Raw genomic sequence first — 27,798 nt, forward strand, 5'->3', positions numbered from 1 at the left:
CATAGTGAGTAACACTGTAAAATATTTAGGAATAAATCTAATCAAATATGTATAAGTTCTAGGAGTGCAAATTTATAAAATTCCACAGAGACATTCCAGAAGACCTAAATAATTGGAAAGAGAATCATAGAATCATGTTTGTGAAAGAAACCTATCATGGAGATGCCAATACACCCCAAATTGACCTATGGACTCCATGCAATGCCAATCAAAATCCTAAGTGGGCTTTGACTGAGGCTTATTCTTAAATTTCTGTGAAGGTAAGAAGAGCCAATAGTAATCAGGATAAGTTTAAAAACAGTTAAGAGAGAAGACATGTCTTGTCATATATTAGGCTTTACGATAGAACTATTATAACTGAAACAGGATGCATTTATGAAGAAACAGACACATTGACAAATGGTATAGAGTAGAATAGAGAGCCCATAAAAAAACCCAACATACACATGGAATTTTGAAAGATGATATAAGTAGCATAGCAGATCAATGTGGAAAAGGGGGTTATAATAAAAATGGAACTGGAAAACTTGTTACTCACATGCCTGTGGGTAGGAATTGGTTTAATGTCACTTATATAATCAATTGGTGTTTATTAAAGTGGCACTTCAAAGCTCACAGGCTTGTCTTCATTAATAACAAGCACCTGGAAGTCTTCCTTTTGGAGAAGAATCTGAATGTCATAAGGCGGTTGCATTAAGATCTCTGAGGGACACTTGAATAATAACAGGGAGTCCCTATTTCCCTTTCAAGAAGAGTGAGGCTGTTTAACTGGAAGCTTTCAGACTGGTGAATGAGAGATACAATTTAAGACCAAAGTTGAACTCCATGAGGTCAAAAGGAGAAGCCGAATGCTAAGTCCAGCAGTCATCTTTCAAGGCTCTTTCCCCTCATAAGTATTCAACCCCTTTTCTTAAAAAAATGTCAAGTATGTTTTAAAGGGTGCAACTAGTAAACTATTAGCTTACTGGAAGCACTCATATAGTTTGGTCTGCTTTTGCCTCATGGCTATTAAGAGTCACAACTCATTTGCTTGGGTCTACATTTCAGTGCATTTCCGTATAACCATTTATCACTGACTTATGTGTATCTCTCTTTACCCCTGAACCATACCTTCCTGTAGTTTCAGTATCTGAGAGCCTGAAGATAGTAATTCATTTCAACCCATAAATATTATTTATAGAAATGTACATGTTAAAAAAGAAATGTACATGTTGTCTATAGAAGTATTCATTTAACCTTTCATTCATTTACCCCATTGATATTTATTAAAGTGTCACTTCAAGGTTCTTGCATAGTACTCAGTAATAATAAGTACTCAAAAAGTTTTCTTTTCTCACCACATACTATCTGAATTCTTTGGACTTGTGGCACCCTATACTGTACTTTCAACTATATTATTGATCTTCTCTGCTCTTGGCTTAATATCTTGTCCCTTGTCTATTGACTCAAATCCTCCTCTTGAACATAAGGCTGATATCACTACTTAGATATTTGACTTTTAGTGTCAGTTGTAATTTTAGTTTCTCTTTGTTCTCATCCTATGTTTCAGGATAATTTTTAGTGCATTCCCTAGAGACAGGGCCAAAGCATCCTACTCTAGCACCAGTTCACATGTCTAGCTTTCCCAACAGGCTTGCCCCTTACTCTGAATGGAGAAAATAAGTCACAGAGCACTTTTATAAGCTTTTTTTCAGAAAGTGTACAAGTTTGGAGAAACAAAAGATATACATTAAATAATTAGAGAAGATTCCCAGGTTAGCATATGTCTTCAAACTACATCTCTACTGAATCATGTACACTGCATGTTTGAACTGCTTGGATGAATTTCACCTCTTATGGAAAATCATCTTATTTCCTAGTTCACAGTTTGAATTTGTGCTTTCTCTGCTTAGGAAATATGGAAGTGTTCCCAAATCAGACAGAAACTTAAAATGGATTTGTTATTTGGAGTCCTTTTTCTCATGCTAGAGTCCCCATAGCCATTACTCTCCATTTCACTCACTTGACATAGATACACTAAAGACAATTAACAATAGGTTGCAGAATGTATGGCTTGTTTCTCTTCTTCACTCCCTGAGAACAGCTCTTCCACCTTTCAAAGTCCTCAGTCAGGGTCCCAGAGGAAGAAGATGACACATTCAAACTGGGATAATTTGAGGAAATTTAGTAAAGGGACTATTTACAGCCCCTAAGGGATAGTGCAGTATTCAGGGACTAGGAATTATAGAGTTGACTCCTTGACTAATTCTAAAAGGGTAGAAGAGAAAGCAGTCATCATAAGTCAGAAGCAGAGAAAGCCTGTGGAGCATGCTGATTGATCTTTGTTCAAAGAAGAATCTAGGAATAGTGCCTCTGTTAGGACAGTACTAAGGAAATTAATACCCTGGCCACATAATGCCTCCCTTCCTTCCCTCCAGTCTCCTGGTATTGCTTCCCATTGAAAAACAAAAGCATAGACAAAAGCAAAAAGTGACCCTTGTTGCAATCTATACATACAGCCTTCCAAGGTACAAATTAAAGTGGAGAGTAGAGAATGGGTCTGCAGGGACAAAAGGAAGACACATAACATATTTTCTGAGCCTCAGGTTACTTACATACAAAATGGACCCAACCAAAATGGAATTTAAATTAGAAATAAATAGCAGAAAGATGTCCAGAAAATCCCCAAATATTTGGTAAATGGATAGTATGTCGATCAAGGAAGAAATCGATAGGGAAATTATAAAGCATTTTCCCTGAGTGTAAATGAAAGCATAACATATCAGAATTTGTGAGATGCATATAAAACAGTACTTAGAGGGAAATTTATAGCTTAAAACTATATTAGAAAAGAAGAAAGATTTCAACCTAATGACCTCAGCTCCCACAGTAAAAAAATACAAATAATAGTAACAATAATAATAAAGGCCTGAGCAAAAACTAACATAACAGAAAATAGCAGAACATTAGAGAAAAACAAGAAAATTAGAAAGTGATTATTTATGAAGATCAGTACAAATGCTAAACCTCTAGCCAGCCAGAATGATCAGTGAGAAAAGAAAAAAATACAAGCTATCAATATCAGGAATGAGAAAGTTGACATTACTACAGATTCTTCAGACACTAAGAGGATACTAAGGAAACATTATGAAAAATCAATATGTCAACCACTTGGATAGCTTAGATTAAATAGCAAATGCCTGCAAATGCACAAACTAAAGAAGCTGGCTTAAGAAGAAGTGGTTAACTGTAATAGCTCTGCATTTATCAAACAAATTGAATTTACAGTTAAAAATCTTGTCACAAAGAAAACTCCAGACCCAGATAGCTTCACCGGAGAATTTTATCAAATATTTAAGAAATAAATAATACTAATTCTACATAAAACTTTCCAGGAAAATATTAAAAGAAAAAAATAATTTCTAATTCATTCTGTGAAGCCATCCCCCTCTGACACCAAAACCAGGCAAAAACATTACAAGAGAAAACAAAACTGCCTACCAATATCCTTCATAAATGTGAGTGAAAAAATATTTAACAAAATTCTAGCAAATCAGCTCAACAATGCATAGAAAGGTTAATATGTTATGTCCAAAGGGGGTTTACCTGAGGAATGTAAGGTTGCTCTAACATTTAAAAAATCAAATAATAAAGATGGGGCACCTGGGTAGCTCCATTCGTTAAGTCTCAAATCTTGATTTAGGCTCAGGTCATGATCTCGGGTCGTGAATTAGAGCCCTGGGTCAGACTCCGTGCTCAGTAGGTGACTGCCTGGGATTCTCTCTCTCCCTCTCCTTCTGCTCTCAACTCTGCGACAACCCTCCCCCTCTTGTGCCCACTCCTCTTCTAAATAAATACATAAACAAAAGTCAGGGCACCTGGGGGCTTGGTTAAGCACATGCCTTTGGCTCAAGTCATGATCCCAGAGTCCTGAGATGGAGAGACCTGTGTGAAGCTCCCTGCTCAGTCGGGAGGCTGCTTCTCTCTTTCCCTCTGCCCCTCCTCCCACTCATGCTCTCATTCTCTTTCTCCCTCTCTCTCTCTCAAATAAATAAATACAATCTTTTAAAATAAATGAACAATTGATATATTCACTGTATTAAAATTTAAAGAGCAGAACCATACAATTATCACAATAGATCAATGAAAAGCATTTAACAAAAACCAACACCTTTTTAAGATAATATCTGTCAGCAAACTAGTTAATAAGGGAACTTTCTCAGTTTGTAAAAGGCTATCTACAAAAAGCCTACAGGTAACAACATTGTATTGAGTGGTAAAAGACAGGATGGTTTCCCTAGAAATTCAGGAACAAGCAAGGACTTTGATAAGCCTCAGATTAACTGTGGTTGCCATGCAGACCACCTGACCACAGAGGGAGCATTCAAATGTTCCATTTAGGTTTAAAATAGGATGGGATTGGGCACCTGGGTGGCTCAGTTGGTTAAGCATTTACCTTCGGCTCAGGTCATGATCCCAGGGTCCTGGGATTGAGCCCCACTTGGGGTTTCCTGCTCAGCAGGGAGTCTGCTTCTTCCTCTCCTCCCCATTTGTGCTCTCTGTCGCTATCTCTGTCTGTCTCATGTAAATAAATAAAATCTTAAAAAAATATAAGTTGGGTCACCTGTGTTTATAAACATAGGTTCAAAATCTTGTTTAGTCTCATGAAGCTATGACTCATGATCTGATATAATTCTTCTTCATCAATTTCATCACATTCTTGATTTAGTTCCCTGTCCTATCTCCTTTACTCACTGCGTCTACATGGAAACTCCACACACCTCACTAGGTCTTTCAGGTACTGCCTATTTCCTTGCTTGTTTATTGGGGCGGGGGAGGGGGGAGCCTCAAGAAGTTGTGTGTAGTCAACTGTCACCATTTCTCTCCCACCCTTTCTCTCTTTGTCCTACTCCAAACAGGACTTTATGCCAGCACTGAATTAAAACTCCTGCTGGGAGGTCTTTAACAACCTCCATGTTGCCAATGCAATGTCAATCCTCTGGCTTTATCTTACCTCATCTGTGAAAAGCATTTGGCACCTTTGATTGCTCCTTGGTTTTCTTGGTGCTTCTAAAACAATCTACTTCTTAAAATTTTTCTCCTAACCCCCTGGCTGCTCTTTCCTCCCTCTTTTGCCACTGCCTCCTCATATTTTCCTGACCACCTAAAGTTGTGGTGCTCAAGGGTCTTTGTTTTCTCTTCTGTAAGTACACTCATTCCCTCTATGATTTCATCCAGTCCTGTGGTCTACACACCTCCTGTTTCACAAACTCTGGCATTACTCTTCAGCTTTAGATGCAAACGTCGAGCTCCCTACATGATACCTCCACCTGCATGTCTAACAAGAGTCTTGATTTTAACATTCCCTGCTGGAAAATAATTTTTAAATTTCATCCCCCATCCTCGTCCTGTTTGCCTTTTCCCTGGTCTTTCCCATGCCATTGAATGGCAATAACATTCACCCAGTAAGTCAGGCCCCAAACCTATAAACCACACCTGGTACTTCTAGCCTCATGCCCACACATGATACACCAGTTGGTCTTGACAGGATCCACACCACTTCCTGCATGTGGCCTGCTACAATGCCTTATAGCCAACATCACATCTGTCCATGACTACTTTCCCTTCTTTCACTCCTGTCCCCTGAAAACCAATTCTCCTTAGTGGCTGAGTGATCTGACTCCATGTCAGACTTACTAATGTTCAGAACAAAATGCACATATCTGATCCTCATCCACACTATGGACCTATCTCCACATAACCCAGCTCTTCCCAATTCTTAGACTTTATCCCCTAACTCCTCCTTTTCTCTCATTTTGTTCTAGTAACAGTGGTCTTTTCTCCCATTCATTGACTATATCGTACTTTGAATTTGTCACTTCCTCTGCCTGGAACACTTTTCCATTAGGCATCTGAATGGCTTCTTCCTGAACTTCAGTCATATCTCTGTTCAAATGTCACTTGCTCTGAGAGGCTTCCTGTGACCATACTATTTACCTCTTTGTCCTAATGTCACTTTTTCCCCATATGTTGGTTAGTATCTTTTACCTTAAATCACTTAGACCACATTAAATTATGTATTTATTTGCTTAAGTGTTTACGATCTGTCTCCCTATTTAGAAATATAAATTCCAAAAAGGCAGGTTCTTTTCCTGTCCTGTTCATCCCTATATACATGGTGGCTAGAACAATGTCTGGCTCATAGTAAGTACTCCATAAATAACTGTTCTAAGAATGAAATATTGAGAAAAATATTGCCTCAGATCAATATATTCCATTAAAACCTTGCCATGCTTTGAGATTTAGTTATTCCCCTTTTTATATGGCCTTTTGCTAATTGCATTCTACAAAATAGAGAAGTGAGTGATTTCAATAAAGCAAAAGAAATTCATGGCAAGTTTACATTTAAATATTAAAAGCATCAATCATAATAATGCTCTATGTTTCAATAACACTTTTATGGGTTTCTTGGTACTTTCTTATATACTATCCCATTTCATCCTTATAATAATCCTTCATTAGTAGCTCCATTTTGCATATGAGAAAATGAAAACTCAGTAGAGCTGAGGGACTTGAACAAGTTCATGCTGCTAAGAAATGACAGACACAAGATTAGAAGCGATGTTCATCAGACTTCTCACCTAGGATATTTTCACTATGTCACACTCCCAAAGCTCACCTGAATCCTTTCAACTCTGCCTGTGTCAGGCCCAATGTAAAAGAAACAAATTTGAAATGGCACTCCACGGCTCATATTGTGAAAATGCATATTGTCTTTAAAAGGCAATCTCCAATTTGAAAAAGATTCTGATTTTTTTTTTAAATTTATTTATGATAGGCAGACAGTGTGAGAGAGAGGCAGAGACACAGGCAGAGGGAGAAGCAGGCTCCATGCCCCGGGAGCCCGACGTGGGATTCGATCCTGGGTCTCCAGGATCGCGCCCTGGGCCAAAGGCAGGCGCTAAACCACTGCGCCACCCAGGGATCCCAAGATTCTGATTCTGATTCTGATCCAGGAACTCTGAGAAGAAGCCAGACGAGGAGCTTGGCTCTGCAGATCCAATTCCCAGTTACAGGGCAGGAGCTGTAACATAGGCATCTGGCAGAAAAGACTGGCTGGGAGGGTCAGGCTTGGACCCTCCCTGGTCCACAGAAGAGCAGGTGTCTTATGAGTCAAATGTCTTAATACAGAAGAATAGCTATAAATGTGTAGCTTAGGGACCATATACAGTCTGAGTATTTTAGCTTGGGGTTCTATCTAATTTTGCTTTTATTTGTTTCGTGTTAGTGTGGTGCAAAGTTTTTTTGTATTTTAAATTGATTACAAATGTTCAAAGGACTTCACACAAAAGTCTGAGTTTTTCAGCTTCCTTTTAAAACTGGACAAATAGAAGGACAGTTAGTTTACCACATAAAATCATGACAAATCATAGTATGGATTAGTATCTACCTTTTCACATAGGGTGTGTACTTTCTATTTGCCATGGTCCTCAGTATTGGCTCATAAATTCCAGATTTCTGTTTTGCTCATCTATGTTGTTTTCTTGACCTCTGTGGATAGTTGAATTTGTGGCCTCTGATTTAGGAATTCCTAGCTATATAAAGCAAGCATGAGGAATCAGATAAACATCAATGACATGAGGTGATATGAATGGGCTGTAGGAACTTGTATTTCTAAGTAAACATCTTTTTTTTTTTTTTTAGGAAGAAAAAAGCATCTTGAAAAGAGTGTGTTCATAATAAACATATTGCAACTACAATGCACAACCATAAGCAACCAAAAGAGCATCTTGCCTAGTGGGGCTGATTCCCCAGTGCAATCTGTTGCTTTGATGTATGAGCTGAATCTATTTATCATTAATCGCTTCCCCTAAATGTTTTCCCCAACATCTTCTCAGAGCCTTGAAGGAAGAACTCCAGAGGTTCAATATAATACCTTACTTATGACGGGTGGAACACACTACCCCAAATCAACCATTTCTATGGTAGCATGTAGAGCAGAGTCTTAAGGAAATGAGGAACATGATATGAGAAGAAGGAGATCATTATATATTTTTAGCCAAGACAATACTGGATAGGGTGATCTTGTGAAATACTTGTTCCACTAGGACAATGTCTAGGCATTGATTGTTGTGAAGGGAAAAGGATAGGTACTCATGGTAGGAGGGGACTCTAGTTCCCGCAAAAGAAAAGTATAGGGAAAACCCTCTCATTCCTACTTCTCCAAAAAAGAGGAGTCACTCATGTTATGTATGTATTTAGAAGATCTGTAACATGTTCCACTCAGACTCTTCTTGCCCATCTTCAATATGCCTACAGAGAAAATGCATTTTGCATTGTCTCTACCCTGTGATAAGTTTAAAAATCCAGATTCTGCCTTCAGAAGGTAAAGCCTTTCTAGGGGAAGAACTTCAATTCAAGGGTGAATAATAGGATGTCTATTATGACCACACATCTGAAGCTATTATCTCCAGATAACAGTATTATCATTCTTATCTCCATTTGTTTATTTTTTATGTTGCAATACCTAGTGAGCATGGGAGGGCTTATTTAAAATAACCATAGAACCCTAATAATGCTGAAAAAAGTGAAGGAATTGAGAAGTAGTTATCTGGTTTTTTTTTTTTTTTTTTTGCCTTGTGTCTAGAATTTCTCTTGTGTAACTTGGAGGTTTTCAATCAGACAGGCTCTCGAATGAAATGACACATCATGTCCCTTTGAAACATGAAATTCTATAATTGTATAATAAGATGCACTACTGGTAATTAATATGTTTTCCAGCTGTACAATGTACAGTGAGACAAAAGAGGTTCCAAAACCTTATTAACTCATAAAGGGAAACAAACAACTAGTTGTTCTGGACTCATAGAATCTACAAGTTTGGAAAGGAGTATGTAAAACTATTTAATTCCCAACCCATTATCTGTGTGTCCTTTCTATTCCTAACTAGTAAGCCCTCCAGTTATGCCTAAACATAGTATATGATTAGAAATGTAAGATCGTTCGTCTTGAATGACTGACTCTCAGATTGCAAGCTATATGAATATAGATTTTTAGCACAATTTCAGGAAAAAACATACATATAACAGAAATGTATTGAATACCCATAATGTGCCAAACATTGTGCAATATTTTGACAGTATAAAAGCAAAATCTTTGAAGTCAAGAATTTTACAATCTGTTTAAGAGAACATATGTAGGCAAATAAATATACTTGATTTATGGTAAGTAGAAAATGTAGGTGCTATGTGAAACAAATGTGAGTGAAAAGGCTGGCTGAGGGTCTAAGTGGGGTTTTCACATCTTTGTTGTGAACCTTGGGTTTTCCTTTAGAAACACTTTCTCAATTCTTAGAAAAGAACCTTCATAATTGAAGGTTCTCTTTCTGTTTTCAATCAAAAATGGATAATAAATGACAAGTTAATCATTTCTTAGGAAACAGTCTGAAAGTTATTAGATACTACACCTATTTTCAAGTGTCTATTCACATTTGTGATGCTATTATTTGATTTGGATTCTTATTAATGTAAAGAAATTGTCAGCCTCATTGAAACACTATAGCTAATCAGTAACTTAATGAACCTAACAGATCTCCAATGACCTCAACATAGCACACATCTTCAGCATCCCGGCTCAGGGTCACAACCACCAAATGTAATCATCACAACTCATACACCTTTGAAATCTTAAATTTGAAAACCTACTTTCTTATTATTTTGACCCTTTCAAATCTTGCTTCTTTACTTGCTTTATACATGATCTTAGTCTTGGGAGGACTAGAGTCCCAAGGAAGTCAATCAGTTTTCTGGTTTCACTTACTTCCTTGCTTGGTCAAACCCCAAAGGTCCATCGCTTCAGTCACAACGTCTTCATCCTTCTCCCATTCCACCACCCCCTCCTGAAAAACCATGGCATTAAACATTCATGCCAGAACATTTTTATTTTTTCTTTATAGAAAATATTTCAGGGCGCCTGGGTGGCTCAGTGGTTGAGGGTCTGCCTTTGGCTCTGGTTATGATCCTGGGGTCCTTGGATTGAGTCCCACATCAGGCTAGGCTCCCTGCCAGAAATGTGCTTCTCCCTCTGCCTATGTCTCTGCCTCTCTGTGTCTCTCATGGATAAATAAACGAAATGTTGAAAATGTTTCTTTGGGCACCTGGGTGGCACAGTCAATAAAGTACCCTTTCTTGGTTTCAGCTCAGCTTGTGAATTTGGGGTCAGGAGATCAAGCTTCACATTGGGCTTGCTCTGCACAGAATCTGCTTGACATTCTCTCTCCCTTTCTGTCCCTCCTACCTGTGCTCTCTTTCTTACTTCTTAATTAGAAAATTGGTTTTTTTCCTTGTCAGTGTTCTCCCTCTTAATCCCTTCAATAGTTATTCCATATTAAATAAAAAAATAATTATATCAAAATCTGGAAGACAAAATACTATAAGAAAATCAACACTATGTATACACCTTTTTTTTTCAAAAAAAAAAAAAAAACATCATTTGTATCAGGTTGATGTATTCTTTAGGTCTTTTGTCCCCAACAAATAGGGTAATTTCACATGGTTGTATTTATATGGTATATGCAAATTTGTGCCCTGCTTTTCCAATGAACCCTGCATTATAAACAATTTTCCTTGTTATTAAACTACTTAAGCATCAATTAAAAGGACTGTATCAATTAAAAGGACAATGTAGAGAAGATATACAATGATTTTATCATCAAATTTCTTGAAAGAATAGATGTCGCCTGCTACATTTACTTACTCATATACCACTCACTGTATCATATAGAGTGATAGGGCTAATGCCTGTTATTTCATGAATAGTATCCCAACAAAACTCATCAATGAATTCGTATCAAGGATTATTTCAACAACAAGTAATACTAGAATATAAAACAAAAAGGTATATATGATATAGACATTTATTTCTTACTCAAGACAAAGTCCTGCCATGGGAAGTCCAGGGACAGTATGACAGAGTTGCTCTATGAGAACTTTGGGGACACAGGCTCCCTGCATATATGGCTTTACTAGCATGACCACCACTCACAAGACCATACTGTAGTTGAAGATGGCTGCTCCATCTCCAGAATAAGGTCTCTATTTCAAACAGAGAAAAGAATGATGGACCAAAGGAGAAGACAAAAGGACTCTATCAGCTACTTTAAAAAACAAAATCTCTGGATATTTTGATAGGACAATTATTCTAATACCTCCTTGGCAAGAACATAGTCAGTTGTCCATAGTTAGCCATCAAATTCTAGTTCCTTTTCACTAAAATATTGGTTATAATACTCAATAGTGAGGCTACAAAAACACATTTGGTCCATTGTGGGCCAACTTCTGTGTGATGCACATTATTCTTGTCCTACATAATATGGTCTTAGAAGTATTTGTTTCTTATTTCAGGATTATTTTTTTAAGATTTTATTTATTTATTCGAGAGAGAGAGAGAGAGAGGGAGGGGGAGGCAGAGACACAAGCAGAGGGAGAAGCAGGCTCCTTCCATGCAGGGAGCCTGATGTGGGACTCGATCCTGGGACTCCAGGATCATGCCATGGGCCAAAGGCAGGCGCTAAACCACTGAGCCACCCAGGGATCCCCCATTATTTCAAGATTCTTATTCTAATCACCAAGAGTTCTTGGTCTTTTCTAAATAGTACTAGAAATGGTTTTTCAGCCTCCAGGAAATCTTAGCACAGCTAAGACCATTCAAGTGAGTGGCAGTGCCCTATCTATAGGATCAGAATGTATTTTTACTTTTTTTTTTTTAATTTGAGAGAGAGAGTGTGTGAGAGCAGGGTGGCAGGGAGGAGTAGAGGGCAAGAGATACTCTTAAACATACTTCATGCTGAGCACAAAGCTGGACTCTATGCTCAAACTTACAAGCATGAGATGATGACCTGAGTGAAAACCAAGAGTTGGGGACACTCAACAACCTGTGCCATCCAGGTGTCCCTAGGATCAGATTTTTCGATTTCTGGCCTTTACATTCTTTCTTCATATTTTCTTTTATGTACTGTGATGTTGGGAAGTTGTTTTAAATTTCTTCTAAAGATCTATAGTTCTGTACATAGTAGGAATGGGAACTACAAATTGACCTCCCCCTATTTATAATCCGTGAAAGTTTCTGCACTCCATCATAAAAAAATGACTCACAACATTACTTTTTAATCACTTCCTGCCTAGTTTAGTTGTTGCCTTTGTGTGAATGGCCTGCATCAGAATTGCCTGAGACGTATGTTAAAATTACAAATTCCTAGGTTCCAACCCAATCATCTCAGAAGATTTCCAGAACTGAGTCCTTTAATCTTGTTTTAAACAAGAAAAAAAGGCAATTTTTATTCTAACCCAGTTTGAGAATGTATAAGAGCACAATGACTGTCATATATATAAAGTCAGCAGATACCATTTTCTGAATTAAAAAAATTAATGAATGGGTGACATTCATAAACATTAAAAAGTCATAAAAAACTTTTATGACCTTTCTAGAACCTTGGCTCCAAACAAGTGAAAACCTACCATCTGTTTGATAAACTAAGGCAGCCTACACTTTTGCATATGAGTAGAATGCAGCCCATAATAGCAGAGCAGGGTTTCCATAATAAGAACCAGGAAGAGTCAAATATATTACAAAAACTCATGTATCTTAAGGCCTCAAAGAGAATTAGATGATCTAAAATCCCACAAGTGTGGAATATTTCCATGCCTAGCCTCCATCTTCTTCTAGGAGCATTTATCAATTCTGTGCCTGGGCTGACAGCAGCACTTACTGAGAGCCTCTTATCTATTCTTGTGGGGAAGGGGTGATGGTGGAGAGACAGGAAATTTTGGAGAGATTGTGTAGTGTTGGACTAAATTTGGAAATGTGAGGGAACAAAAATGACTGGCCAGTTTTCCCTATGAGAAACTAGATAAATTCTGGTATTGTGATGATGAATTCCTCTGAATAGTTAAGGAATAAATTATACCAATCTCATACAAACTCTTTCCCCCAAAATAGAAAAAGACTGACTACTCTGCCTGTAGTTATAAGGTTAACATAGCTCTTGATTCTAAAATTTTTCAAAGAACACTACAAGAAAGGAAAATTACAAACCAGTGTCATATAATTATGGATACAAAAATCTTTGACAAATATTAGCAAATCAAAACGAATGGTATATAATATAGTTTTAAAAAGATACTGTTCTACAACACACTTGGGTATCCTAGGACTGCAAGATGGTTTTTAAAATTCAAAAATTCATCTATTTAATTTACTACAGGAACAAAACAATTGAGATGATCATAGGATCATCCAGATAAATGTAGGAAAAAAATCCTTATAAATTCAAAATCTACTATGATTAAAAATAAAAACTTAACAGATTAGAACCAAAGAATCTTTTTTAAAAATCTGTAGTAAATTTCACACTCCATAGAGAACTATAAGAGATTTTGCTCCTGAGATTAGGAACATGGCAAAGATTCTCACTGCAGACCATTCTGTTCAACATTGTTCTTGAGATTCCAAGCAGTGTGATAAAGTAACAAAAGAAACAAAAGGCAAATGGTTAGAAAGGAAGAGATAAAGCTATCATTAGTGGCAGACTATGTGATTATATATATATATATGTATATATATAATCTGTCATATATACTTCCAAAACAATATTGCAATAGATGAATTTAGCAAGGTTGTAAGTTACCAGATTGATATTTAAAAATCAGTTTTATTCCTATATACTAGTAAAAGTAAACAAATAAAATAACTTAAAATATGCCATACACAATAGATTTTAAAAACATTAAATACCTAAGAAAATATCTCCTGAAAGATATGCAGAATTTGTATACTAAAGTATTATAACATATTTTTAGAGAAATTTTAATAAGCCTAAAGAAATGGAAGAATATATCATACTCTAAAAAAGGCCAGCCAAGAGTATACCATCAGGCAAAATTCTGCTTCAGAAATTAAGGAGATATAAAGATATTCCCAGACTAACAAAAGCTGAGAGAGTGCACCACAACTATACAACTATATTTACCTTACAAGAAATGTTGAAAGGAATCTACAAGCTGAAATGAAAGAGCACTAATTATTAATGTTAAAGCATATGAAAATGTACAATATACTGAAATTTATGTATATAGTCAAATTCAGAATACTCTAATACTGTAACATGGTAGCATGTTAACCCACATAACTCCAGTGAAAACATTAAAGGGCAAAAGTATTTAAAAATAACTATAGCTGCAATAATTTTTCAGTGGATACACAACATAAAAAAGTGAATTGTAACATCAAAAACATAAAAGGGTAGGGTTTTTGTATTCAATTAAAGTCAAATTGTTATCAGCATCAAATAGACTGATATGTCTATAAGGTGTTTTTTTGTAAACCTCCTGGTAACCACAATGCAAAAACCTACAGCAGATACAAAAAGTAAAGAGAAGAACATCTAATTGTGCCACTATGGAAAATCAACAATCCACAGAAGAAGGCAGCAAGAGAGAAAATAAAAAAAATAAGGCAGCCACAAAACAGCAGAAGACAATGAATAGATGGTGTTAGTAAAACTTTACTTATAAATAATTACTCTAAATGTAAATAGATTAAATTCTCCAATCAAAAGGCATACTGTGGCTGAATGAACAAAAAGAATGAGATTCTAGTCTATGCTGTCTACAAGAGATTCACCTCAGATTTAGAATCACACATGGGTTCAAAAGGAAGGAATAGAAAAAGACATGGCATACATATTAGTGGAAACCAAAAAAGACTAGAGGTACCTCTACTTATATCAGACAAAATAGACTTAAATTTAAAAACTGTAAAAGAAACAAACAAGAGCACTATATAATGATAAAAGGTTGAAGTTATCAAGAAGATAAAAAAGTCATAAATATATTTGTAGCCAACATTGGAGCACTTAAATATTTTAAACAAATACTAATAGATTTTAATGAAAAATAGACTAACATACAGTAAGAATAAGGGAATTCACTATCCCCCTTTCAATTATGGATGGATCATCCAGACAGAAAAATCCATAATAAAACCTTAGACTTGAATTATACATCAGACCAAATGTATCTAACAGACATATGTGGAACATTCCATCCAATAGTTGCAGAGTACACATTTTTCTCAAGTGTATGTGGAACAATCTCCTAGTTAGATCATAGATTAGGCAAGTCTTAGCAGATCTAGATTGCAATCACATTAGGTATCCTTTTCAACCAAAATGATATGAAGTAGAAATCACAAGAGGAAAACTGGAAAATTCACAAATATGTGAACTCAAACAATATGCTGTGAGCAACCAATGAATCAAAGAAGCAACCAAAAGTGAAATTTTTAAAAAATCTTGAAATAAACAAAAATGGAAACAAAATGTACCAAATTTCTGGAATGAAGTAAAATCAGTTCTAAGAAGGAAGTTCAAAGTGACAAACACCTACCTTTAAAAAAAAATTAATGAAAGATCTCAAATAAACAACCTAATTTTACACACCAGGGAATTAGAAAAAGAAGAACAAACTAAACCCAAAATTAGTTGAAGGAAGGGAATAACAAAGAACCAAGCAGAAATAAATGAAATAGAGACTAAAATGACAATAGAAACAATCAGTGAAACAGCTGTTTTTTTTGTAAAGATAAGCAAAATTGACAAACTTTTTGCTAGAGTTAACATAAAAAAAGAGCGAGAGAGCTCAAATAAATACAACTAGAAATGAAAGAGGAGACATTACAGCTGATACATAAATACAAAAAGATCCATGAGACTACTTGTATGGTTATATGCCAACAAATCAGATAACATAGAAGAAATCAATCCCCAGAAACACAAAACCTAGTAAGACTGAATCATGAAGAAATAGAAAATCTGAACAGAACAATTAATAGTAAAGAGATTGAATCAATAATCAAAAATCTTCCAACAAATGAAAGTTAGGACCAAATGGCTTCATTGGTGAATTCTATCAAACACTTACAGAATAATTAATGCCTATCATTCTCAAACTCTTCTATAACATAAAAGAGGCAAAACTCCTAAACTCACACAAGGCCAGCATTCTTCTAATATGGAAACCACACATGGACACTATAAGAAAAGAAAATTACAGGCCAGTACCCTGATGAACATAGATGCAAAAACCCTCACAGAAATATTAACAAACCAAATTCAAAAGTACAATAAAAGGATCATACACCATGATCAAGAGGTATTTCCTCTAAGAAATGAAAAAATGGCTTGATATAGGCAGGTCAATCAACATGTACACCATATTAACAAAAAAAGGAGAAAAATCATACAATCATCTCAATAGACACAGGAAAAGCATTTGACAAAATTCAGCATCCATTCATGATTAAAACTCTTAACAAACTGAGTATATTGGAAATGCACACAACATAATAAAGGCCATATATGACAAGCCGAGAACTAACAACATACTCAATGGTGAAGAGCTGAAAGCTTTTAGCTTTTTCTTTAACATAAGGAACAAAACAAGGATGCCCACTATTGCCACTTTTATTTGACATAGTACTAAAAGTCGTGGCCAGTGAAATTAGGCAAGAAAAATATAAAGGAAGCATCAAAATCTACCTCTGTTATCCTGACTTTCTGATTGACCTCATTACCAGTTTTTGGTTTATCAGCTCCTCTCATCTATTTGATCAATTACCTATATTTAAGTCTTTCTGATCTAAATACTCTTAATACTGTTTGGTAATTAGATCCAGATTAATGTAACTCTCCATGTTTCAAATGATGAATTTACAATCATCTTTCACTCACACAAGCATGAGTTGATTATTTCATTAATGTCACAAGGAATAGGAGGACAATACCCTTATTTGAAACAATTGATAGATCATGACTCTGTGACTCTGGGAAATTACAATGAGAGTTAAAATAGCCAGAGGAGCTCTCGAGATTGCTTAGCATGCACCAGCATGTCATTACATATATCTACTAGGTTCATAATAAGACAGAGAAAAACATGCAACACTACTTCCCTTCTAATAGATGCAAAAACTGAGTTACAGTAAGATATCATAGTCACTTACTCTTATTGTCTAAGGGATCTTAAAGAGATCACCTTAAACCAGAGTTATCCTTAACTCAGGATAATAGGTGGATGCTGTATTAGTACCTAACGTAAAATACCTAAGAATTCTAATCCAAAAACTTTATAAATGTATAAACTGAGACCCAAAAGGGTGAAAAGGTTTATCTATGGCCAAAGGATAAGTTCAAAATACTTGTGACTCTTGACTTCTAAAACTATGGTCCCATCAAAGCAAGCTTCAAAATTTGTCTTATACTTAGCTCCAATACCCCATTTTTATCCTGAAAACCAAAAAGAATTAAGTTGTTGTTATGATCATTCAGAGTACATGTTGATTTTTTAATGGCAAGATCTATTTTTATATGATTCATAATCCTTGCAGATTCTGAGCAAGGTTTTCAATTTCCGTCAATGCATGGGTATTAATTTTCTACTACATTCAAGACACTATACCATGTACTTCGACATGAGGTTTATTTATTTATTTATTTATTTATTTATTTATTTATTTATTTTTGGCATGAGGTTTAAACCAGATTTCTCACTATTTACTGCATTCAGCTATATGAATAGATAAGTTGGACTATTAGCTTAAACAGACATAAGCACTTATTTAAATTTATTCATTTTTTAATAAATATTATTTGAGCACCTACAATGAAATGTGCATTGCTTTGTATATTGATGATATATAGCACTAAGTAAGATAGACACGGTCCCTGCCTTCCTGAAACATCTAAACTGTGGAGGAATAAGACATAAATAAACAAATTGTTTCAGCATGCATTAAATACTGTGGATGAAACAAATTGAATGCTGTTATAGAGGATAAAGGATTATAGGAGTGCTGCATAGAGTCATGCATGTTTTACACACACAACCTTAGGAGGCACTATTCTTGTCATGGACACTGCAGATTTGTATATTTATTGCCAAAATTTTCTGGCAGATGGCAGTAAAGTGTCTTGTTTAAATAAATTGGTATATTAAGATCATTTCCTGACAGTATAAGTAAAGAGTCTTGAAGAAGAACTGTTGTTTTTGTTGTTGTTTTTCCTAGTTTGGCCAAAGATACCATACAGACTAGTAGAGGCCCTGAAAGGGGAAAGTACTTTGAAAAGAAAGTCAGATAAGACCATTTTGATGAAGTGACATTTAAGCTGAGGATAAGTAAGAGCCAGTCATTTGGAGAGCCAGAATAAGAACACTCCAGGAAGGAGGAAAAGCATGTGCTTGACATTATCCACTTTTATTTTTGGTTTGTTTATTTTGACATTATATTCTTACAATTAAAAATCACAAAGTTCTTTGTAGATGAACGTAATTTTAATTAGCAGTGTCTGTGTTTTGCATGATTTGTTTTTCCACTGGTGATGACCTAGTCTCCTTGTTTTCTCCCTCGAGCACACACTTCCAGAGCTTTTTGCTGAGGTTAGGAATGCAATCTTTGATCACATAACCTAGTTGACTGACCTCATATAAATTAAGGGCAGAGAAAAGTAATATAGCAAAAATTACGGAGTGATTTCATGACAATTACTACCATTTGTTGAGCATTTACTGAAAGTACAAAAATATATTAAACTAAACAATTAATCTGAACAGTTGTACTGAACAATTAATCTGACCTAATCATCACCATCAAGGAAACTTCCACTATATTCATCCCTTCCATCTTCCTCTCTTCTATGTACCAGCTAGTCTGCCTTTTACCTATAGGGCAGAGTTGAAATATGTATGACTATCTTGTTATAATCATAACTTCTAACATCTGTGGAGTGTTTATTAAATGCCAGGTGTCATGTTAAGAGCTCTACTAACTTTAGCTCATTTAAACTTCAACAACCAAGATTAGAGATGTTATTTTACCCAATTCACAGAGGAATCTGAGGCCTATCATGCCTCAGATTTGTGGAGTTGCAATTTTGTCCAAGTAGCCCGACTCCAGAAATCACTCTCTTAATTTTTCATGCAGTACATGGTATCTAGAAAAATTAAGTAAATGTTTACTATTACTGGAGGCAGAATAGCATAGTGATAAAGAATATCACTCTATAAATGATCACTTATCACTCCAATAAGTCAAGATTCCTACCTTCCACATGACCTCTTATGACCCTAAGAGGAGATATTCCAAGTCACAAAGATTTCCTTAGAGAAATAGGCAAAACTAACGCAGCTACCAGGGGACTTGTATTTTGCTGTGTGCTTTCATGTGTTTACTGACATCTTTTGTCTCAGAAAAAGTCTTCACCTTTCCCCATGTAATCCTCAGGGTGAAGCACCCTTCATTCTCTCCTAAAAAATACCTGATTTCAAGGAGAAGGAGATATAAAACATGCATAAAATTGTCTGTTCATCCAGGTCCTCCTTCCCAAGGGACTACTACTAGAGTCCCCTAAGTGACAGAAGTAAATGGCAAAGAACACCAATTAGCAAGAAAGTACTTTCTCCCCCTCTCATTTATTGTGAGAGTAGTTCAAATATTTAAAGTGTTGTGTGTGTGATAGATTTTTGCAGAAATTTGCAATTCTGAAGTACAAGGAAAACCCACATCATGAAATTAATTTGATAAAAAGACAATACGAAGCCAAGAGACTATTTAGACATGTCATTTTATTAAACATCATAAACTCTGCTGTGTTATAGGCACAGTGGAACCAATAAACCATTAATATAGCATCATGCAATAGCCAAGAGCAGAATATGAACCAGCTTTGATCAAGAGCAGGTGTGAACACAAAGCAGAAAGTAAATTGTTCAATCAATTAATGGGAACAGAGTTAAACACTCTTGTCTATCGATGGGTTATAAATCATTGCATCCCAGTGGAAAAGGCTGCAATAATTTCATAACAAAGCTCAGTGATTCTAAGCACTCAGCAGTAAATCTTTTATCAGCCTCAGCCTGGCATCTCTGTCCCAAGAGCCAATTTGTACTTTGTGTGCTCAGCCCAAATCAGTGCCCAGAAACGATTTCAGTGAAAGGGACTTGTGAGCAAACCTCCAAATGTTCACACACCAGATCTTGGTTAAATACCCACAAGTTCAGTGGCTTATGTTAACTGTTGAAACATGAAAATCCAAGCTGGAATATGTGAGAATAGGCATTGGGGGTAGAATTAAGTACTCACTTCAGAGAAACCAGGGAGAATTAAGAGTCACTCAAGGAAATAGGCATCCAGACATTTCAAATTTTTAAAATTAATATTGAAAAATATTCTTTTTTTCCTAAACATGCTCCTGAGTCTCCAGAGATGGCTCCCTAAAACTGAAAGTTTCCTCCCCCATTGCATCTGAAATGTGAAGCACTGAGAAAAGGCAGAGCTCACTTTTGGAAGTCTAGAAATTGAAAAATCACAAACCAAACTGCAACCTGCTTAGATCACCAGGGAATGGGTTCCTTTTCCCTCACTGGCCTTTGTAATTTCCATTCAGCTCATCACTTCTACAATAATAGTCTCAATATGTTTAATGAAAGCCTGCCGGGAGAGCCAGCGTCTACTGACTCTGGGACTAATCTTCACTCCAAATGAGGGACATATATGAATTGCTTCCATGCGACAGTAACTCGCTAGCTCAACCTCAAAGTCAATCTTACTATATAGCGTCTTTCTGACCTTTGTGTTAAAGTTCCTAATAACTGGTTTCATATCACATTCCCAGTTGTGATGATCAAGTTGGTGCCTTAGCCTCCTGAATACCAATGTCTAGATTTTGTCCTTGAACTTTAATTTGCCCAATATTTGTTCTAAAGCTCTACACATGCCACCAGCCTCTTTGCTTATATCTGTTTATTGCTCTGCATTATCTTGACCTGCATAGATTTTCCTTTCTCACACTAACAAACCTCTCAGCTTTAGAGTCAAGTTCTTCTCTTCTTTCCTGTCAAATGCTTATTGAGTGTTTATTTGAAACTGGACCTATAAAGAGAAAATACCCAAGTTCCTTACCTTAAGAGTAAACATGGATATCAACATCCATATCCTGATTTTGAGTCATGTTAGGATTTGGTCCTAGTTAACCTTTGGATCTACTTGATCTTTAGGTCCTACTCTAAGCCCCATAGGGCTTAAGTAACTGAGGCTGGAGTTCTAAAAGGACACTAAACATATCACACAGTTGGCAGACCTTAATCGATAGACTCTCCCAAAGATGTCCATATTGCTAACTGGTTTGACTTGAATTGTTTTCTTTTTTTGCTATTTTGCTTAATTAGGTTGAGCAGTATCGGGGTTGGAGTTCATACACAAATCTATGTCTGCATTAAGGAAAAATATTTAGTAATTTTGGCAATAGATATATAAACTTGATCCCTAACAAGGACAGTTTTTTAATTTCAGTTAGAGTATTTTGCTTTCACCTGTGTCATGTTAGGCTCTCTGTCAAATAAAAACTTGATGTTTTCCACACAGGTCTCTGAGTGGTGGAGACTCTCTCAGTAACCCAACGAATACCTTCTAGCTCCAGTTTTGGTAACACATAAATGTACAGTTAAATTTAAAATTGTATTCCTTCATAATTGAAAGCTGAACATAAAATGTTTTCTTATTTTGCCTTTTTGCTGTGAATTTTTGTCTGCATTTCTCAAACCAAGTGCAGTATAAATCCCATGCTGTAGAGCAACTCTCTAACCAAAACTGGCCCTTTTGTTTTCATTGTCTCTGCACACACCCACACACCATACCCTTGACACAAGCATATATATTTTTCAAACTCCATCTACTATTTTAACAGAAGATAAAATTAAAAAGCAGCAAAAACACAAAAGCAGTTCCTCTTTTTCCATACTTTGGGCAATGATTGAAGGAACATCAAGAATTGTAGATCTCAATACTAAGAACAAACATTCAAGATCATACCACAAAACTAACACCACAGTTTAATGAGAATCAAGCACTATGCATCAGATCCTTAATAGTTACCTTTGAGAATTATGGATTTTTATCAATTAGCAAGTTCTTGACAAACACATTACTTATTCATGGGGATGGATTTGATTTTCTTCACTAAACCATCAGTTGCCTTATTCAGTAACCTTAGAAATGATAAACTTAGGGGGTTATTCTGGGCCCTGGGGTGGGTTTGTAAAATGTTTTGTATTTCTGGAAGAAAACTGGATTTTCTATGAGAAAACATGGATGGGGTTGAAGCTTAGTTCGTATACTCATTAACTACATAATATTGTGCAAGATATTTTGCCTCTCCGTGTTGGCATTTCCATACATCTAGAAGTCATTAACAATATTAACAATAATTGCTCTATAGTTTGACTAGATTTCAGTGAAATTTTTAGCACTTTTTATTGTGGTAAAATATACATAAAATTTACCATTTTGGCCATTTTTATCTGTACAGAACTGTAGTATTAAGTATATTCATAATGGTGCACAACCATCAACACTTTTTCATCTTCCCCAGCCAAAACTCTGCACCCATTAAACACTAACTCCCAATTGTGCTCTATTCCAGCCCCTAGAAAGCACCATTCTACTCTCTGTTTCTATAAATTTGACTGCTTCAGAAACCTCATGGAAGAGAGCCATACAACATCTGTCCTTTAGTGACAAGCTTTTTTCATTTTAACTTACTGTCTTCAAGATTCACCCATATTATAGCATGTGTCAAGATTTCCTTCCTTTTTAAGACTGAATAGTATTCTCTTCCATGTGCAGTATACACAAGATGCCACATCTTCTGTATTCATTTATGGACATTTGGATTGTTTCCACCTTTTGGCTATTGTGAGTAATGCTGCTGAGAATATTGGTGTACAAATATCTATTTCAATCCTTGCTTTCAGTTTCTTGAATATATCCTCAGAAGTAGAGTTGCTGGATAATCTGATAATTCTAGGGTTAAGTTTTTGAGGAATTACCATACCATTTTCCCTATTTTGTGAGTTTTAAGTAAGACAATATTTGGAAAAGAGCTCTGAAACTCTTATTCCTTATAAGCAAAATAATTTTGGTGGCAGTTAAGTCTATTTTTAGATAATGTTGAGAATTTCTTCTTTGGCATTTTCCTCTTATCTCAATCTCAATTTCTCTGAGCCACAGAATTATGACTATGAAGTCAGGATCATAATTTAGACCTTTTAAGTTTGTTGAGAAGTTTAAATGTATTAATAGATTGAACCATACAAATTGTTGTTCTAGGTTAAACATGGTCAAATGTTCATGGTTTCATATATCTCAATATGCTAGCTGACATTAATCTGCTGTCCTAGAACTGGTCTATACATTTTGACATAAACTCTGCTCTGTGTTCTAAGAGCAGGGCTGCATGAACAGTTCTTTTGGCATCTGGCTTCCAATTAATTCAGAAGAGACAGGCAATAGATTGCAGGGTAGGAGGAGAGTGTGTTTGAAATGTATATTCCCCAGCTTCCTTACTGCTAGATAACAGTTTGGCCAGCAATTGCATTCACCCAATGAATTCCATAGCTTTTCTCACATGGCCTTCCCCTACAGCTAGCTGTAGCCTCAGCATCGTCCATGTTTTAGCCCCTTCAGGCCTATGGGTGCTAACAGCTCTTGGAGATTGATAATCTATGGGTACCCCACCATCTTTTACCAGTTTCTCTTAAATATGTCCTCACCTAAACAATTTCTTTATCAGAAAAATATTCCATGCTCATGGATTGGCAGAATTAATATTGTGAAAATGTCAATGTTACCCAGGGCAATTTACACGTTTAATGCAATCCCTATCAAAATACCATGGACTTTCTTCAGAGAGTTGGAACAAATCATCTTAAGATTTGTGTGGAATCAGAAAAGACCCCGAATACCCAGGGGAATTTTAAAAAAGAAAACCATAGCTGGGGGCATCACAATGCCAGATTTCAGGTTGTACTACAAAGCTTTGGTCATCAAGACAGTGTGGTACTGGCACAAAAACAGACACATAGATCAATGGAACAGAATAGAGAACCCAGAAGTGGACCCTGAACTTTATGGCCAACTAATATTCGATAAAGGAGGAAAGACTATCCACTGGAAGAAAGACAGTCTCTTCAATAAATGGTGCTGGGAAAATTGGACATCCACATGCAGAAGAATGAAACTAGACCACTCTCTTTCACCATACAGAAAGATAAACTCAAAATGGATGAAAGATCTAATGTGAGACAAGATTCCATCAAAATCCTAGAGGAGAACACAGGCAACACCCTTTTTGAACTCAGCCACAGTAACTTCTTGCAAGATACATCCACGAAGGCAAAAGAAACAAAAACAAAAATGAACTATTGGGACTTCATCAAGATAAGAAGCTTTTGCACAGCAAAGGATACAGTCAACAAAACTAAAAGACAACCTACAGAATGGGAGAAGATTTTGCAAATGACGTATCAGATAAAGGGCTAGTTTCCAAGATCTATAAAGAACTTATTTAACTCAACACCAAAGAAACAAACAATCCAATCATGAAATGGGCAAAAGACATGAACAGAAATCTCACAGAGGAAGACATAGACATGGCCAACATGCACATGAGAAAATGCTCCGCATCACTTGCCATCAAGGAAATACAAATCAAAACCACAATGAGATACCACCTCACACCAGTGAGAATGGGGAACATTAACAAGGCAGGTAACCACAAATGTTGGAGAGGATGCGGAGGGAACCCTCTTACACCCTCTTGGTGGGAATGTGAACTGGTGCAGCCACTCTGGAAAACTGTGTGGAGATTCCTCAAAGAGTTAAAAATAGACCTGCCCTATGACCCAGCAATTGCACTGTTGGGGATTTACCCCAAAGATTCAGATGCAATGAAATGCCAGGACACCTGCACCCCGATGTTTATAGCAGCAATGTCCACAATAGCCAAACTGTGGAAGGAGCCTCGGTGTCCATCAAAAGATGAATGGATAAAGAAGATGTGGTCTATGTATACAATGGAATATTACTCAGCCATTAGAAACGACAAATACCCACCATTTGCTTCAACGTGGATGGAACTGGAGGGTATTATGCTGAGTGAAGCAAGTCAATCGGAGAAGGACAAACAGTGTATGTTCTCATTCATTTGGGGAATATAAATAATAGTGAAAGGGAATATAGGGGAAAGGAGAAGAAATGTGTGGGAAATATCAGAAAGGGAGACAGAACATAAAGACTCCTAACTCTGGGAAATGAACTAGGGGTGGTGGAAGGGGAGGAGGGTGGGGGGTGGGGGTGAATGGGTGACGGGCACTGAGGGGGGCACTTGACAGGATGAGCACTGGGTGTTATTCTGTATGTTGGCAAATTGAACACCAATAAAAAATAAATTTATTAAAAAAACAAAAAAACCAATTTCTTTATCAATCTCTCCTTAGTTATCTCATTTGAGTGTGCCATGTCTTTCCTGCAAAGACTCAAACTGATATAATATATAACATCTTTAATATATTGCCTTGCTTTCATTAAGGGCTCAAAAACTGATTGTAATTGTCATTAAAATCACATCTAGTTTTTTGATACTATTATTTCTCTTTGTCTTTGGTTAATCATACTTCTTATCTCAGGTCAAAATTGTTCATATGCTGGTAGTATGATCAGTGAACCATCTTTTTAAAGACCACATACAAAAGTTGGAGCACCAGGATGCCTCAGTTAAGCATCTGACTCTTGATTTTGGCTCAGATTATGATCTCAGGGTTATGATATCAAGCCCTGCATCCAGTCTGCTCATCAGGGTATCTGCTTGAGATTCTTTCTCACCTTCTCCTTCTTCCCTAGCCCCCTTCTTTAAAAAAAGAAAAAAAAATATGCAAAGGTAAGATCTTCTTTCAAGTATGCCTATTGGGTTCTCAAAGTAGTCAACAAGCTGGAAAACAAAACAAAACAAAACAAGGTAGCTTAATCCAGGTCCTGAAGTCCTTAATCCTATTTTTGTTCCATGCTTACTGTGTTGAAACAATTTAAAAATAACTTATTTGAGAAGCTAACCAAACCAAAGGTTACTTTTGGTTTCCACTTAAGGAAAGCATTTGACCTCTTGTGGAAGATATACTGTCCCTAGCCAATGGCTGTCAAGATGTAGAAAAACCTAAATACAATGCTACTTTAGACTGATTAAAGATAGCAAAAATGGACTCATGAATGAACTCATGCATCTTGAATTGCAAGGACCCTTGCTTGTATAATCTCCTTTCAGGATCTCAGGTAGGAGAAATGTATGTGCAAGGTCATTTGTGTTTGTAACTTGTGAAAGACAAATATCTCTTTCCACTGTGACTTCCCCTCTATTACATTTTCTCTAATGATGGGAAGCATTGAAGTGGCTGTGGGCATTGTGTGGAATATTACTAAGAGCAAGCTGAATTGGGTATTCATTGGGCTTATGAGTATTTCTCAGTAAAGTTAATTTACTGTTAGTTATTCCATAAAAAACGGCTTCACGAATTCTATCTCTGGCTACTTTGCTGACTCAACCACCACTGTGGTATTAAGATGCAAAAATAGAGGCTGTATCACAATATGAATGTGTCGTACAACACCTGGCACAAAAATCTGTGACTAGTGGAAGAAAAACAAGATTTGCAAATGTGGAACTAGAAGCTCATCATCTATATGAAATTCTTTCAGTCATTAGACATGTAAAATTATAAGCAGAGAACTTAGTTCTCATCAATGTCTAGTCAAAACAGGCATATACTCAATAATGCAACATAAAATTATAGAAGCACCATACATTTTCATTTTTACATGGTAATCAAGCAAAATAGAATTTACCTGCATTTCTGTTATTGTAGAGCACAAAACTATAGGGATACTAAAAACAGCAATGTGTCTATAATGGTTCATAAATAAAAGAAATTTGATAAAGGTTTTTAAAATTTTGGCTACACCACTAAGATATTTGTATGATATTACTGTAATGAATTGTGAAGCAAAAAAGGCAACTTTTCTAAACTCTTAGACATATACTGATCAATTATGGTAGATGAGAAACTGAATTATTGATAAAGACAATAATTATTACTGTGATTAAATTTGTTGAGCTATCTTTCCTATTTCTAAATAAATATTGACTCTAAGACTTTTTTTTTGGTATTTGTTTCCTGACAGAGATCTCCTGAAACTGTATAAGCCTCAAGTACCTTAACACTTAAAGCTACTCCTGAATAATAGAACAAAAGGCTACATAAAGTCTCCACTTCTACCTCATAGAGACACTCACGATAACCTCAGGCATTTGCTTACCATCTCCAAAGGTATTACATCTGTTTCTGCACTTCAGTCGAAGTAGTTTTGAGTATTTGATGAAGATGAGATATCTCTACTCAGAAGTATAGGAATTCAAATAATAATGATGATGATAATAATGATGATAAAAATCATGTTCCTGGCTTGACAGTCTGTGGGATGAATTCTTCTCTACTGGAGGCTCCAGATACACAGGTTCTCTGTTCCACTGAACTGGAGAGAGAGAGAGAGAGAGAGAGAGAGAGAGAGAGAGAGAGAGAGAGAGAGATTTTTTCAGGTATCCTTTGCAATTTTTCTCATGGACAGAATTCTAGTATGTCAGAAAATAACCTTGCATTTGTGAGAAACCTTGTGAGGGAATCAAAATTTTCTACCTTATCCAAGAAATGTGAAGTGGTTTCAGAGAAAGTGAAGGAGAGAAAAGAAGATGTTGCTCTGATTTTCTTTTCTAAGGTAAATTTTGGAGGAAATTTGTCAAAAGTAGCTGCTATGTTTCTTCTTTCAAGTGGCATTCAACTAGTATCTACTCTCTGGAAAAAGATAAAGCCATGAAAGATGAAT

General features: G+C 36.1%; 1 long non-coding RNA gene across 1 annotated transcript; it reads left to right on the forward strand.

Moving 5' to 3' along the window:
• Nucleotides 1–146: 146 nt before the first annotated feature.
• Nucleotides 147–27,489, forward strand: LOC125752660 (uncharacterized). Its single transcript, XR_007402693.1, has 2 exons — nucleotides 147–260; nucleotides 27,100–27,489. It is a non-coding gene; the product is annotated as an uncharacterized LOC125752660 (long non-coding RNA).
• Nucleotides 27,490–27,798: the final 309 nt, after the last annotated feature.

This window comes from Canis lupus, chromosome 16, assembly GCF_003254725.2.
Source record: "Canis lupus dingo isolate Sandy chromosome 16, ASM325472v2, whole genome shotgun sequence".
NCBI classification, from domain to species: Eukaryota; Metazoa; Chordata; class Mammalia; order Carnivora; family Canidae; genus Canis; species Canis lupus.